The sequence below is a fragment of the Bacillus rossius genome, chromosome 1 (assembly GCF_032445375.1).
Source record: "Bacillus rossius redtenbacheri isolate Brsri chromosome 1, Brsri_v3, whole genome shotgun sequence".
Taxonomy (NCBI): domain Eukaryota; kingdom Metazoa; phylum Arthropoda; class Insecta; order Phasmatodea; family Bacillidae; genus Bacillus; species Bacillus rossius.
In genome coordinates this window covers 309,563,333-309,576,731 of record NC_086330.1, presented here as the reverse complement: position 1 = coordinate 309,576,731, position 13,399 = coordinate 309,563,333, and the positions used below count along the sequence as shown (strand labels likewise).

Here is a 13,399-nt window from a genome sequence, read left to right as displayed (position 1 = left end):
ATTATACAAATAATTATAACAATAAAATAAAAACATAATATAAAATATTTTAAAAAACAAATACATATGATGTTTTTAGACATTGCATGTGCAACTGTTAGCATAAAATATGTATTTCACAATTATTTGTCAATACTGCTTTGATTGTATAAGATTTAATACAAACATTGCTGTTGCAAAGTTTTCCAATATACCAGTAGTTTAAAAGATTAGGTTAATATCTGTCAAAATTACAGGTAATTTATAGCTATTCCATTAAAGCAATAAAACTTAATGGAGACTTCATCTGAATACTTACATGCTGTATTTTATAATATTTTAACTGAATGTAACATGCACAGATGAAACACATACTGTAATTGTCGGAACACCAAAATCTGTTAAATTACTGCGCATGAACTACATTGATTTACAATTAAAATAAACAAATATCTGTATCTTTTTTATGCTAATTTTACTACTAGTATCATAAAGTGTGCAATTATCAGTATCACAATTAGTAATCTTAATTAAATTTAAAGCAACATCTGCTTAAGTAAATACATATGTAGTTGCAGTTTAACATCTGCCTACAATATGAAATTGGCAAATTTCATGAACATTATAACTTTACTAAAGCACAGCAAACCTTTTAAGAAGTTTTCCTGATTAATTAGGTTCCAAAAATTTAATTACTCTCTATTAATAAAACAACAAGACATATTATGAAGTTTTTAGTTAGTTAAGTGAAATTGGCAAGTACTTACAAAAAGTTCTTAGGTGAGCTTCACTCTACTTAAAATCATGTATTTAGTGAATAACTTCTGTTATGACCAAGGAAACTTTGTAAACTAAATATTTTTCTCCTTGTAATTAAATTAACACAGTTTAGTAGAAAGAAAAGTGGTATGCTAAGCAGAAATGAATGCTATCATACAATTATAACAAATGGATGGTAGGTATTACATTATTTAACACTATCTTTCATCGAATGTGTTAAAATAACCACAAACTTCTAACAAAAATAGTTTTCAAAAAAAAATTCATCATCTGAGTAAGTATGTGTAATGAATGATTTCAGTTATTTGCAACAAATTATTATAATGAATTAAAATTACATATTTAGAATTATTGAAATAAATGCTTGAGGGGTCTTGAAGGCAGTTATTTCTAAATCAGACCACTTGAAGCATTGACTACTTTTATGAACTTCTTAGTATAAACATTGAAAATATTTGTAAATTAAAATCTAAGTTTGAATAATTTCATATAATTGTAAGTAGTACACAACTTAAAATATTCACTTCCTCCATAACATAGAAGACAGGTGGCTGCACGTACTCACAGGATAGCACGACGTGCAATTTCTACCTTCACCTGAAGAAGATGGTTAAAACCATCGAAATGTTGTGAATTGCGCAGCCGTGTTAAAATGTGCCGTCCTCGTATGTGTTTCTACCTACAAGAGCTATCCTGTGAGTACTTGCAACCACTTTTCTTCTATGTTATGGAATTAGTAGCCTAGCGGCCTTGAAACATTCAATTTGTATTCAAAATATTCAATTTGTCATATTTGATATATTGTATAAGGTTATTTAAATTGCATTTTATACTACACATGGAAAGAAAATTATACACAGTAGTGAATTTAAAATGCTCACAAGACTAATTACAGTACATAAATAGTGTGATAAACATTTATAATACATAAATTAAAAGAAAAGTATGTAGGCAAGAGTTTCACAGCCAAAAGATAGATAAATTCAATTAAACACCTCCTTTAGTGAGAAGTAAAATGTCTGCACCATCTAGAGTGACCAGTTTTTCTGTTGTATACATATTAGGAGTCGAATCATTTTAATTGGTTATCGACTTATTGTTAACCATTATTAACAGTAGTATTTTTGCTTGATTTTGTTCACTTTAAAATAGTTCAAATTTTATTGCTGGTATGTAGTTAATTTAAACTAAATACAAGCATTAATTGCAGATCAGTTCAGAAAAAATACCTAATCTCTTTACATTCAAAGCTTCGAAAATTAAAATTTTGTCCGAACCTAATTAATACCAATGACTACAATTTTCAGTTTGATTTCAACAAATTTCAAATTTTGCACAGCATTAAGAGAGCTCCAATGTGAGTTCCATATGCATTTCCTGAAGACATCCACTGCATAATCTCTTCACTCCCTTTTATCTGTCACATTCACTTTCCTAAAACAAATAAAACTGACATTTCACACAGATATCACCAACAGCATGAAAGCACTATTTTTAACATGAAAATAGTAAATAAACTCTAGACAAAACACACCATTTCATTTGCAAACATTAATTAGTAAAAGGTCACCTAAAGAAGAAGGCTTAGCAGAACCAAAAGACCATCTGAAAAAATTAATCTCCAACAAACCACTACCTGCCTTAGCATTAATACTTTTAAGTGGTGATGGGTGGGTGGTAGGTGGCAACATCACTACCAAATGCAGACAAGAATCACGAAATGTAACCGAGTGTAATAAACTAAATCAATTTATTTAAATATGTAGCTTGTTTATAATGTATACTTGCTAAAAATCTGTAATGATTTTGTTGTATAAAGCCTTAAGTTCTGTATCCCCTTTAATGAATCATATTTTACATTTTACACACACACACACACACAGATATATATATATCTCTGTTATAATAAAACATACTTGAAATGAATGTCTTTTATAGGTAAGTCGTAACTTTTTAGCAAAGCAATAGATTTTGTGCATTATTGTTTTCTAGATAAATTTATTTTAAGTAGACTCCTTCTAATTCTCTAATATTAACATTAAATATAAGAAAGCTTTTAATACTTGGTTTTAAAGACTTGTTTTTTTATGGATAAATAAAATATATTATGTAAATTAAGAAAAACCTGCTATAAAAATAATTATAGTAAGTCTCTAACAACATGAATTAGTTCATAAATTTGAAGTTATGTATTTTCAAGGTTATGCACAAAATCTGTAAAAGCCAGTTCTACAATGACAGTCGTAACAATAGTTTTGAGATTGTTTGTACAGTTGTAAGAAGCTAGTCGTAGAACGTGGTTAAAATCCATGTCTTGCGACTTCGACGACTATAAACTGCATTAAAAACTGATGTTGGCTCATGGAGATGTTTATTTTTTGAACTAGTCATACTATTTTTTATAGTGCTTATTAAAAACTCGGGTAAATATGTAGTTGAGCGGTATTTGCGAAAAAAATGTTAAAAATCCGAAAATACTTTTATTCTATGCTCTTTAACTTCCTCTTTTCATTAAAAGCAGCGGAGGTAAGAAATTCCAAATACTTTCGGAGATATCTAATTTTTAAATTTCATCATATGTAGTCGAGCGGTATTTGCGAAAAGAAATGTTAAAAATCCGAAAATACCTTTAGTAGATACTCTTCAACTTCCTCTTTTCATTAAAAGCGGCGGAGATAAGAAATTCCAAATACTTTAGGAGATATCGAATATTTAAATTTCATCACAACTATACCAGTGCATTCATGTGACATTCGGCATTGTTTCTTGTTTACGAGTATCTATTTTTTTATTGGATGATGATGTCACGTGATTGATTGTGATAGGCCAGAATTCAAATGAACCAATACGTGATTATTTAGTTCATTTATTGTTTTAAAACGGTGTTTAATTACCGCTTCCAACTTAGGTGAGTTTTTAACGTTTCTAATTTTAAAGTCTTATTTTTTATTGTTGCGCAAGTAATAAGTAACAAAAAATTTTTACGTGAGTTGTTACTGTTCATCCTTTGTCCCGGTTTGTTAGGTCAGGTCAGTTACATTATAAATACTGTTACGATCACGCTTGGCTGCAGTGCTTGGCGTCGCCGCGCTCGTTCGGCCTGTCTGCGCCCCCTTCCACCCGCATCCTCTCCCTGGTATCTCGTGCCATACTATCTCGCGACATCCTGACCATCGCAGCGCGCACCTGCCTCAGATCGAGTTACTTAAAAGAGGCCGCACTGCGGAATAAAATGACTCAGACATGTTTATCGGCGCGTTTTGTGGGAACCCGATGCTTGTTGCGTTTATCGGCGTTCTTTGAGCAGCCGCCGCATCCTTCAACAGGACTCACGACACGTTTCTGGACATTTCGACGGCAAAGGTCGCGCGATATCTCGGAGACATGCCCGATTGTTCTGGACGGGAACCCAAGGGCTATATAAGGAGGTTGGGCCGACCTTCGAGAGGCAGTTCAGTGGGGAGTTCTCCCGCGGCGGAGTTTCCGGGCGATAGTGCCGCGGGTGCGGCAGAGTGGTGAAGTCCCTGGACGAAGGTTCCAGGGCAGGGAGTGAGTGAGTTCAGTGGAGTCGGGAGTTTCCGGGCGATAAGAGTCGCGGGCGTGGCGGAGTCCCGAGTGAAGTTGCGAGCGAGTCGTCGAAATGTCCAGAAACGCGTCGTGAGTCCTGTTGAAGGACGCGGCGGCTGCTCAAAGAACGCCGATAAACGCAACAAGCATCGGGTTCCCACAAAACGCGCCGATAAACATGTCCGAGTCATTTTATTCCGCAGTGTGGCCTCTTTAAGTAACTCGATCTGAGGCAGGTGCGCGCTGCGATGGTCAGGATGTAGCGAGATAGTATGACACAAGAGACCAGGGATAGGATGCGGGTGGAAAGGGGCGCAGACAGGCCGAACGAGCGCGGCGACGCCAAGCACTGCAGCCAAGCGCAATCGTAATAATACTTTAAAACTAAAGAACCATTGAAATAATTTCATATTATTTTTAATGTACGCTTAGTTTCAAAGTATTTATAATGTAACTGACCTGACCTAATCGACCATTTTCATTAATTAGGCATTCACAAACACACTGCAAAATAAAAAAATGGTGACGGTCGAATGATAAACACAGGTCTTGTATACAAAATAAGAAAGGCGATATCTCCTAAAGTATTTGGAATTTCTTATCTCCGCCGCTTTTAATGAAAAGAGGAAGTTGAAGAGCATCTAATAAAGGTATTTTCGGACTTTTAACATTTTTTTTCGCAAATACCGCTCAACTACATATGATGAAATTTAAAAATTCGATATCTTCTAAAGAATTTGGAATTTCTTACCTCCGCCGCTTTTAATGAAAAGAGGAAGTTGAAGAGCGTCTAATAAAGGTATTTTCGGATTTTTAACATTTTTTTTCGCAAATACCGCTCAACTACATATTTACCAAAACTCATGACTTTTAAAATTTCATGTTGTGAACTACAAGAACTCCATGTGCTGACCAGAAAGCCAACACAAATTAAAAAATTATCATCATACCATAAAATACCTGATGTTGCCATGCAAAGCATTAATTGTAACACTAAGGGAAAAGAAATGCTCATTAAATGTTAGGACTCAAACCTGCAAACATTAATACCTACAAACTGTGCATAAAGGTTAAATTACAAGTGTATAGACACAAGAAACCTACATGGAATTGCAAATAGTCCAGTGTTGCGAATGACAAATGTCTAAAACTAATTTTGTCAAGAAGATATATGTTTTTACTTAGGCTAAAGATACATATTAATAAAACCCACTCTGAAACATGCATTAAATTATTACGAACCAAATATAAATATAGTTGGGAAAATATCTGAAAAAAAAATTTACTGGAACAAACATATTGTTTACAATCTAACCTTTGCATTATGCAAAAGTATTTATTATAAATTTCTGTATAAGAGCAGCTAAACAGAAATAAAAACAACACATTTAAATAGTATTTCTTAAAATAATAAGTTTGTTACATACCAATTTCAAGATTATAACGATCAAGACGATAGTACTGTTTCGGGAGAGGGGGGAGAATGTGTTTTAGGATAATATTAATTCATTTACATAAAAGCGAATGATAACCGGGATATATTGGACAAAAAAGTAATACGGATTAAACTTTAGGGATCATCAAGTAGTATCAGGGTGTCTACCAGTCCCAAAAGCAAAAATCAGTGACTTTTTGGGACCTTTCAAAAAATTTTTATGACCAAAAATATTAATATATATGTATTATGCATTAGACTCTTTTGAAACAGAGTACACAACATTTTTTCAAAGTTATGCACTATCATCTACTTAACCTAAATATTCTATATTCTCCTATTTACCGACACTAAAAACAGTTTATACACTTTTCTGGAGTTTTTTCAATTCATTCTCTGTTTCTAATAATTCTCCTTTTTTCTTCTCAAGCAATTTTTTCCTTTTTCATTTCGAGTAATTTGATTTCATGTGCAGCTCTTTTTCTTGCATTTAACACCTCATCCTGTTCGTTATGTTTCCTTCTTACCAGAAATAGATATTTAATTGATGTCAGTTATAAACAAATATGTAAATCATATATGAGTTTTAAAAATGTAAGTGTAAGTTTTTTAATAGATTACCCTTGTATGAAGAACAGTATCTTTTGATAAGTATAAACAAATCTTAGAACAATAGCTCATATACAATCCTTTATACTCACTAGACGAATGGAACAATTTAAATTTTAATGACCTTAAGTTTGTGTAAAGTTATATTATTGTTAAGATGTTTTTCTTTAAACTTAAAAATGTGTATATATTATTATTATTATTATTATTATTATTATTATGTATTTTGCACCCTGTGTCTAATGACAATAAATATCAATTATCAATTAGGTCTTCCTCCCGTCTTGCTGAGGCGTGCGTGCTATAGGTGTGCGTGCTATAGGTGTGCTGAATACGTCTAACACAGATTTTTGAACTATTTAAACTTCACATGCAAACACCCATTGCTAATAAAAAAAAACAATATAAAACCGTTGAAAACACAGTTTTTGTAAACACGCATCCAGAAAATACTTCTAAATCTTACAAAAACACTTGATACTCTTTATCGGTAATCTTTTACGCAGAAAACTTCAATTAACCAATACATTATATCGTATATCCTTTTACTGCAAGCATTAAAAAGTTACCGATTAACTGCATATAAAAAAAATTGTCAAAATTAATCTCAACTTCCTGACAACAAAGCCAGCAATGTACCCCACTACATCATCTACATATTCACTCAGTCTGGTAGAACTCGCTAGTGTATTGTAGCTGTGGTCATGTTCAACACTTTCCACAGCAACAGGAACACTACAGTTTATGTTGAGGAAGGGATCACTAATATTCCTTTTCCCACTGCTTGCATTCAAAATAGTGGTAAAATCAATAGCTTGGCAGTTGGAAGATGTGGTGGTGCCTATTTGTATGTGTACTAGCAGGCGCTTGAAACTGTTTCGCAGTGGTATTGTTGTTATGGCCCCCATGACCCCTTACTGCACTGAAAAATAACTCCAGATGGTCCTGGCTTACTTTGTATGTCAACAGAAATTTCATCAAGTTTTATTTTTACCACATAATCATACAAACGCAATAAACTTTCAATACATACAAGGAATCCAATGAAACCTGTCTTTCTGTTGCTCAAATGCATTGGTTTCCCACCTGATGATTCACATAATGTCAATATATAATTCTTTGCGACACCAAGAATTCCTTCACTTTGTCAATGTTTTGTTCAGATAGAGGTGCTTTGTAACACTTTGCTAGCAAGTTTCGACTGTTCAAAATATATAATAAATTATTGAAAACTTCTATAAATCTGAAGGTAGACTCAGATCCTTCAAATTCAACCAACTGTAAATCTTGGCTACAAAATTTTAAAGCATCAGCAACACTGGCTGAATGTTTGTGCAGCTAACTTCACTTTCATCTTTTCGCTAGACCAATTTATGTGGCGTTTTCCCAATTTTGTTGCCGCATGTAAACCTTGAGACCTTTGAAAGTTTTTCTAAGTCCTCAATAAACCTCCACAGAATAATTCCATTCTCATCCACTAAACTACCCTTGCTGGCCAAACAGTTCCTGACAAGTTTATAGGCTTACCTGTATGAGAATCTGTGATCCAAGTTTTCATATCAGGTACTGAAAACTTGGCTCCAAAATGTTCAGCCATAGATAAGTTTGATGCAGCACCATCAAATGTCATTGATGCTACAATTATGCCACAATCAAAAAGAATCTTCAAGCATTGTCTTGCCATTGTCATACCATTTTATTTTATATTTTTATTTTTTATTTCATATCCTTTGACCCCATTTCTGGGGTATGATAAATGTCCAGTACATATAGAAAATAATATATATATATATATATATATATATAAAGTTTCACAAAAACAAAACACAAAATATACAATATCACAAAAAACAAAAACATAAAATATACAATTTCACAAAAAAAAATACAATTACATTTTACTTATAAGTTATTAATTACAGCATATGAAACTACTGAAAGTATAATTAAAAGTGAAACAGAACATTAAACACATAATTAGTATGCAATAAAGATAGTAATAGCATAAATTACAAGTGGGTTTGAAATTACCCTATAAAATATTTACTATTATTTTTTATTTTTATAAAGTCTTCAATATCTTTGAAGGAATTTAAAAACAGTTCTTCTGCTATTTTTTTAAACTCTATTGCAAATTATTTTTTATTATTGATATTTTTAACATGCTGAGGTAGACTATTATACAAGCAGACCAGCAATCAAGAAATACCCTACTGGGATCTTCCAGCTACCATTTAGAGCAACAGCCATGAACACCAATGCTTCCCTTGCTTCAGGTAGGGAATCATCATCCAACCCTGTACCGAAGTCAGTATATCCAATGAAACTCTGACCATTAAATTCTATATGTTTACGTATGGCCATTTCATCTAACATCAAAGAACATAATGTAGGTTTACCACAAGTAACATTTTCTGCTGTCTTCAGTTTCAATGCTGTACAAGCCTCAGTACTGAAGCCTGGCTTTCCATCAACAGTTGAATACCACTTCTGCAGTGTAACAGGATGTGGCAAACACTTCATGAACATTTTCCTAACATAATTGTACGCCTTAGGAGAGTAGAAGGTAAATATGTAGTTGAGCGGTATTTGCGAAAAAAATGTAAAAAAATCCGAAAATATTTTTATTATATGCTCTTCAACTTCCTCTTTTCATTAAAAGCGGCGGAGATAAGAAATTCCAAATACTTTAGGAGATATCGAATTTTTAAATTTCATCACAATACCAGTGCATTCATGTGGCATTCAACATTGTTTCTTGTTTACGAGTATCTATTTTTTTATTGGATAATGATGTCACGTGATTTTTCGTGATAGGCCAGAATTCAATTGAACCAATATGTTATTACTTAGTTCATTTATTGTTTAAAACAGTGTTTAATTACCGCCTCCAACTTAGGGTGAGTTTTTAACGTTTCTAATTTTAAAGTCTTATTTGTTATTTGGATATTGTTGCGCAAGTAATAAGTAACAAAAAATTTTTACTTGAGTTGTTTCTGTTCATCCTTTGTCCCGGTTTGTTAGGTCAGGTCAGTTACATTATAAATACTTTAAAACTAAAAAAACCATTGAAATTAATTCATATTATTTTTTATGTACGCTTAATTTCAAAGTACTATTTATAATGTAACTGACCTGACCTAATCGACCATTTTCATTAATTAGGCATTCACAAACACATGGCAATAAAAAAACTGTGACGGTCGAATGATTACACAGGTCTTGTATAGCAAAATAAGAACGGCGATATCTCCTAAAGTATTTGGAATTTCTTATCTCCGCCGCTTTTAATGAAAAGAGGAAGTTGAAGAGCATACAATAAAAGTATTTTCAGATTTTTAACATTTTTTTTTCGCAAATACAGCTGAACTACATATTTACCGAGTAGAAATTCAGTGTCAGAGCAAACGTCTTCTGCTCTGGAGGATAGGCTTCTCTGGTTGGCCCCTTCTTCCATCGCTGGATGAGATCCGCAACAGCAGGTGGCAAATATTTCTGAAACCAATGATCTTAATTGTGTTATAGTGCAACAGATTTTACCTTTAGAAATTTAGTAAAAAGAAACTGTGTCACCACCCACCACCTCCGGCTAGCTCAAATTTGGTGATGAGTGGAACATACAGGTTAGAAGCAGGTCAAGAAGAAATTACTGCTCAATGTTTGATGGATTGCCTGTTTCTTTTATTCATGATAAAAATCGCACCATACTCCGTATAACAGAGCACACAAAAAAAATTTAAACTGTACCTCCAGAAAGGAGAAAAAACACGTAGATTCTTACTACGACTACATTATATTGCCCAGATCAGTTCCAGGCAGTGACGGCTGGACAAAACACTTTGTTGCCTCGCTGTGAGCTTTGCCTACGACTACGGTCAAAAATTTCTAATTTATTTAAATGTCCAAAGAGAAAAAAAAAGGAGGTTGTTAGGCGTCGCTCGCACCATAGCCGTTAAGTTTTACTTCAATATAACATTGCTAAATGATACGAGCCATCGCCCGACCACGACCTCTCGGCACGGTGCTCAGACAATGACTGATTTTCAATTTTCCTATCCTTCGTGCGGGCAGTGTCATGGGCTCGCTGACGTAATTTTCAGCCAATCACTGCGCATAGCAACAGAAGCTCCCACGAAATGCTTACTTCTGTTCCCACGACGCAGCAATTTTATATCTTTCTCACACTCCCGTGACCGTGACACACATGCCTAGCGTGTGAAACAAAGCCTCGGTCGTGGAAATAACGAAGGAAATTCACGTCAGCACGCCTTCCCACACAAAGAAGCCAGCAAAAAAATTACTTCAAAAATAAACTTATGCATTATAAAAACTAAAAACAATAAACCCAGAGAATTACGTTTACATAAATTTTTAAAAGGAAAAACTTTACATCATTTGAAAACCTAACCTGAAATTTGACAAAAAAAATTTATAACAAAAGATAATTACTAGATTGCATGAGGAAGGCTGTAATCTGGGTTGTTACAGCTGGTTTAAGTTATTGCTGTTTCAGCATCTGCAATTAATATACTAACTTGCATAATGTATAACAGCTTAAATGTCTACTAGGAATTTTCTGTCAAATCTGGTCTTTCAATAAAGGACGCAACTAGCAGACGCATTACAAATTGTCATTTCTCCTAACAAAAATGTATTGTTTGAAATTTTGCATAATGTACTTGATAATTTTCTTAACTCAGACCACTAAATTTATAAACGTGTGAATAATCATATACAGTTCTGACCATAAGTATAGTTTGGATCCCGGTCATTCAAACCCTTACATATCTCTTTAACCAAGTTTCAGAGAGAACTTATTGTGTTATAATTACTTAAAATTGAATTATTATATATTTTAGACAAAGGGAAAGCTGAGGGAATAAATCTAATAGTTAGTGACAATGTGTTCAGGTGTCCAGGTGCTAATAGGTATTACAAACAATGAATGTGTTAATGAGCTGAGCTATTTGAAGTGGCATTACATGTAGTGTATCTGCAGCAACATCACCCATCAGTTTCTTGTCCTGCAGATGCGAGATAACTGCCTGAAGGCTCACTATTTTTGCAGTGGCTCGTTTACACCGCTGACGAAGGAGTTTCAGTTTTTTTACGGTATTTTAATCTTATTTCCTTTGCAGCACCAAGGCACTTCTTACTTCTGCTGGGAAGTCAGGTTCTTCTCATTGAAGTCACCTAGATATGCCAATCTTAACTTTTTTCCAACTGTATGAATATCCCTGTAAAAAAAATTATGTTTGTAATTATTATTTTGCTAACCTATGAACATATTATGTAGGTACCAGGCTAGTAGAGATTATGTGCACATGCAATTTGAAAAAGAGTGTTTGATTATACGTGCTAAACAGCACAATCAAAAAATACAATAGATTTCATCAAGGGCGTCGCCAGCCGATGGCCGGCCGATGACCTGGAGGGGGGCAAGTTGTGGGAAAAGTATGTATTTTTTGCATTTTGCTACACTTTGTTGAATCTCTAGGGCTCTAGGGGGAGGGGGGGCAACTGCCCCCCTTCCCCCACCCCTGGCGACACCCTTGGATTTCATCATTACAAACATCTTTTTCCTTAAAGTAGAAAATGTTGTATTAGGATGCTCAGATCACTTGGCTCATATAATTGACTTGCCAGTGAAATGTATAGACTCGAAACAAAAAACATGAAAATATATAACTAGAAAATTTACTGAATTTCAAATCAATACCTTCATTGTCATGCAATAACTGGGGGAACTTGATTGAAGGTGAGGATGTAAATATAAAATGTAACACAGTTCTTGATATTTTCCTAAAGAACTTTGAAAATTCATTCCAAGTTAAAATACAAAGTACCTAGTTCAGGAGCAACCTAACCTAACCCAATCCCTACTTTTTGGCCAAAAGCTGTAATGATTGTATATTTAAGTTTACGGCTAATAGTTAAATGTCTTTAAACATAGTCTTAAACCTTAAAATTTAAATAAATTTAAAAATATATATAAAATTTAAAAAATATTTCTGAATCACATACTTGGTAGTGGATTGCTGCGAGGTGGTGGCGTTTTCATGCGGCTGAGACATAATTTGACTTCTCTCGGTAGGTGCTTTCCTCTTGGCACTTTTAGGCTGTAAATGTGCCGGAAATTCAAAAACAGTTGGAACAAGCTTCCTTGTCAAAACAATCTTGGGAGAAGTGTTTAGAACAAATTCTGAAATGCTTGGATGGCACAAAACTTTCCCGCCTCAGATAGAGTCCACTTCTTCCTCAATTCATCTCCAGGAAAACTAAACACACAAATATAACACACAATTCCGATAAAAACATGTAACCAATAGTTATACCATACATATACCCCACATTTAACGTAAATATAAATTAATTTTTAAGTCAAACTATCATGCAACCAAAACGTAAAAGTAGTATAATTATTTCAGAACAATTTTGACATAAAATCCCAAAATACACCATAAATTTGATAAATACACTTACCTGTGAAACGACACCGATGCTCCTTTGACAGATTTTTCATTAAAACCATAGGCAACACATTTCTGAACCAATTTCACAGGCAGCTGCACATAGCTTCAATGTATCCTAATAGCAAAACAACAGAAAACGGCCCACAATCAGCTGTTCGCGGCAGGAGGACATGTTGGCCTCAACTTTCAGAAGGCATGCTGGGTCTATGATATATATACGTCGTTGTTCAGAACAATATTGACGAGTTCCATAGCATGTAAGTTATTTTAGAACAATAATTTGAAATGAACTAAACCAATTTTCCCTGCCGAACTTAAGTACAAAAACACAGTCTGTTTTAAAAATTATTATAAAAATATTATGCTCAATCGTTTGTGTGCAGTTTAAAATAAAGAGAAAGCAGATTAACTATTTACAGGAAGAATAAACCCTTCAATACCCATGAACCCTACTCAGGTTTATGAATTTTTAAAACATTTTTTTATTCAACTACATCACTACCTACTTCCTAAAGGTTTAAAAATTCGGATAGTTTAATATCTATTATCATTGATA

At 33.6% G+C, this 13,399-nt stretch overlaps 1 long non-coding RNA gene across 1 annotated transcript; it reads right to left on the bottom strand.

Annotated features, from left to right (window-relative positions):
- Positions 1-6,160: 6,160 nt before the first annotated feature.
- LOC134527903 (uncharacterized) lies at positions 6,161-13,007 on the bottom strand. Its single transcript, XR_010074310.1, has 4 exons — positions 12,854-13,007; positions 12,395-12,648; positions 11,353-11,607; positions 6,161-9,865 (listed from the first exon to the last, which is right to left on the bottom strand). It is a non-coding gene; the product is annotated as an uncharacterized LOC134527903 (long non-coding RNA).
- Positions 13,008-13,399: the final 392 nt, after the last annotated feature.